This window comes from Papaver somniferum, chromosome 6, assembly GCF_003573695.1.
Source record: "Papaver somniferum cultivar HN1 chromosome 6, ASM357369v1, whole genome shotgun sequence".
Classification (NCBI taxonomy): Eukaryota; Viridiplantae; Streptophyta; class Magnoliopsida; order Ranunculales; family Papaveraceae; genus Papaver; species Papaver somniferum.
In genome coordinates this window covers 26,457,561-26,461,442 of record NC_039363.1, presented here as the reverse complement: position 1 = coordinate 26,461,442, position 3,882 = coordinate 26,457,561, and the positions used below count along the sequence as shown (strand labels likewise).

Genomic DNA, 3,882 nt, shown 5'->3' with positions numbered 1-3,882 from the left:
TAAGTTCGAGCAGGAAGAAAGGAGAAAGCAGGGCTTATGCTTCCATTGTGATGAAGCTTATACACTTGGTCATTTATGCAAACGGGCAGCCCCAAGTGTTACTGTTGGAAGTTGATGATGATGTTTTCATAGTAAACTATTCTAACGATCCAACTTGAGGACAAGTTTCGTTTCGAGGGGTTGGGGATGTTGGGAAACCAACTATATTTTTAGGCTAGATATATTTTAGCAAATTATTTATCTATGTTTTATTTTAGTTTTCATCCAACTTGAGGACAAGTTGTGTCTCAAGGGGTTGGGGATGTTGGGATACCAACACCGATTAGGAATATTAGTTATTTTAGGAATGAGAATGTGTTTCCTTATTTGTTATTTGCTTAGGATTCAAGCTAGGTTTTCTATATAAATTCATAGTTTGTTCTAGGGTTTATGGTATCAATCAAATCAATATAATTAATGAGCTTTGCTTAAACCCTTGGCTAATCCCCAATTCAAAGGATTTCTATCTTTTTTCTATCGTTTTGGTCTCGAATCCTAACACCATCCTATACAATAACATGTGACATCGTTTTAAATTTAGAATTCTAAGAACCAACATTGAATACTTAAACCGTGAAGGTTACTAACAACTACAGAAAATTGCGAGAATTGAAAACAATGTGTATCAGGGAACAAAGTCAGGAGACTGTTAACAAAATGGAAAAAAAAAAAGAAGCACCAACACCATGCTACTAAAATTCATTTCCACCACCATATCCATAAATCACCCCATACTACTTCAGCTTCAATTCATCACCACAACCTGATCCATACTATTACAAATCACCACCATCACAATCTCCAGTACCCCCACTTCACTTAACTACAAGTCACCATCACCACCATCTCCAATACTTGTTCCTTACTAGTTCAAATTACCACCTCCACCATCTCCAGTCATTTGCATAACACAATAAACAGAGAACACAGACCAAAGTTAAAAATCAAAGCCAATAACAAAGAATACTAACAAGGATTGTGAACATACACTTCCTTCATAACAAAAACAATTATATTTCAGATTCAACTCGGACAATTAATACAACGCGTTCAACTGGTTATCCAAACTTAAGGGAACACTGCAACTGAAATTTAAAAAACCAAAGTAGTTAATGTTGTCTTCACTTAGAATAAATATTTCTTTGTACTTGTTGTTTATTCTGTGAGTAGGGAGTCCAGTTAATAATTATCCTTTACACATTTCTATATTAATCTTCATACACATTACCGTAATTATTAACCGTAAACTCCAGAATTCCCAAATTCAGTTGACCTTGTACAGCAAAAGCAGAATGTCTTCGACTATTTATTTCAACTTTATTGACAGAGCTAAATGATATACCCCATGTTCAACAACATAACTAGCAGGAACAGATACATGTGGATAACCCAATAACCGACAATGACTAAATCTTAATATGGTCAAGGGACAAATTTTTCTAGACAAAGTCTACCCACTGAGAGAAAACACTACAACATCAGTGTCAGGCACATATACAAATCAATCTCGCACAAGCATACAGAACCATTATATCAATATCGCACACCTTGACAATTAACAAGTTGATCAAAAGTAAACACCGACGCAATCATAGCGCAATCAAATACTATTTGACACCTGAAAACTCACACAAGTAAAAGCTCACCCTGAGTAAAAATCTCTAGGCAAATATACATCCCTCACTTGTCCAGATCTTTCAATGGAATATGAAGGTCTTTAGGCCTGCAAACATTTAAAAACCATTAGTAAACACACAAAATCATCAAGAATCCACAATTAACCAATACATTAAAAGAAAAAAAAATGTACCTGCAATTCATATTCGACTATTTCCTTGCACCATATCCACCACCTCCACCACAGCCTCTCCTTGGTGGACTATAATGGTGGACTAATACTGTGAACTGTATCAGCTCCTAATGACTTCCCTGCCATCATTCGTTCCACACAACTAAATATAGATATAATTAGATCAGAAAAGTAAACTTAAAATCCAAAATTGTGCAAAATCAAAACCCTAGATGCAAGAAAATATAACTAGAAAACAACAATTAAGCCTTGAAATCAAGTTCTTGTGAAACCAAAAGAGAGAAATTAATGAATTAGAGATCTGGTTCTTCTAGCTGTGAAGAAGATCGAGAAAGTTAGACAAGAATAATCTAACACATGGTAGTGAACATAAAAATAAAAACTAAATCAACAGATTAAACATAAAAACCCCTAAAATCACACATAATTAGCCTTGAAACCAAAAAACTCATCATCATTTGTATCACAGGAAGCACATAGCAACACAACTACAGAAATATGAAAATCAAAAAGTTAGGGTTTATAAGATTTATTACTTCGTATAAAATGGGTTCACAAAACTAATAAAGACATTTTACATAAAGAAAAAATGAGAAATAGAGTTAGGGTTTATACCTCTCACGGTGTACTTGAATATTCTGCTGAATCTTCTGCTGCAAATTGAAAATAAAGAGTTAAAATCCATTTCTAGGGTTTACAAAATCACAACAACCAAAGGATATGAAATGTGTTTTTATACCTGATCTTAGGTTACTCTAAATCTGTGAAATGGGTGTTGATTTTTCTTGTAATAAGATTACGTTTAATTTGTGCTCGATTTAAGGGTTTTTCACGCAAAATAGATCTGATTTATGTTACTTAAAACCTCTGATTTATTCTAGTATTGATTTATGGAAAGATTTGAAGAAATAATCTGGTATAGATTTGAGGAAAGTTGGGGTTCATCTCTGAGCAATCGGGTTCAAGGGTACTCAAATTTGTGAGACGAAGGAGAAGAGAGAAGAAATAAATGGTTTCTTTCTTGTTTCTATCGGGGTGAGAAGGATAGAAGAAAGAAGAGAAAACAAAAAGCAAAGGAAAAGAAAAGAAAAGTAAAAAATGAAAAATAAATTATTTTGGTTATATGGAAAAATGTGTAGGCACCCCAAAAAAAATAAAGGGGGGGAACCTAAAATAAATGGGGGGAATTATTGAAATTCGGTTTCAAATTATTTGGTATGAGATATAGAAAGGAGGGAAATTAGTATGAGAAAGATTTAGAAAATTGGAAAGAGAGGGAATATTGAGGAAAGTTTGAGATTTTAGAGGGAAATAAAATGGAAATAATTTTTTATTTTCTAAATCAGGTAAATTTTTTTAATAAAGTTTTAATTTTATAAGTATATGATATTTTAAGACACTTATGAGACACTTATAAGAGTAGTTGAAAAATCATAATTAAAGCAACTCATATCTTTCATTTGAGACTCTTATATGAGTGGAAGCACTAAAGACGCATATATGTGTCTCGAACCAAAAAATCGATATGTCTCAAATCCGGCCATACAGTGTAGTGATATTTTTTTCTATTTCATACCAAGAGCTAAGGTCTTCCTGTAATTGTTCTATTTTAAGTTTAGTCTCTAGACTGTAAGGTTTCTTATTTTCTTCTTCAATAGCAGATAGAATCATAGAAATATTTCTAAATATGTTTCCAAAATCCTTCTTATTCCAAGATCTAAGATCATATTCAACATGCTTAAGCATTCTTAACAGGTTATTATGTCTTTCTTTACTTTTAGTGATAGAATTATTTATGATATCATTATAATTTTTATGTTCAGACCAACATCTCATATATCTGTATGGTCTAGACTGCTTATCCTTGGGGGGTATAGTTTCTAAGAGGATAGGAGCATGGTCAGAGGTCACTCTAGTGAGGTGATTATTCTTAGAATTAGGAAAAAATTCTAGCCATTTGTGGTTTACGAAAACTCTATCTATTCTCTCTTGAATATTTTGATTTCCTAGACGCTTGTTAGTCCAAGTGAAGG

The 3,882-nt window shown here is 32.9% G+C and overlaps 1 long non-coding RNA gene across 1 annotated transcript; it reads right to left on the bottom strand.

The window, feature by feature from the left end:
• Nucleotides 1–565: 565 nt before the first annotated feature.
• On the bottom strand, nucleotides 566–2,936 carry LOC113287198. Its single transcript, XR_003329834.1, has 4 exons — nucleotides 2,589–2,936; nucleotides 2,465–2,502; nucleotides 1,850–1,991; nucleotides 566–1,762 (listed from the first exon to the last, which is right to left on the bottom strand). It is a non-coding gene; the product is annotated as an uncharacterized LOC113287198 (long non-coding RNA).
• Nucleotides 2,937–3,882: the final 946 nt, after the last annotated feature.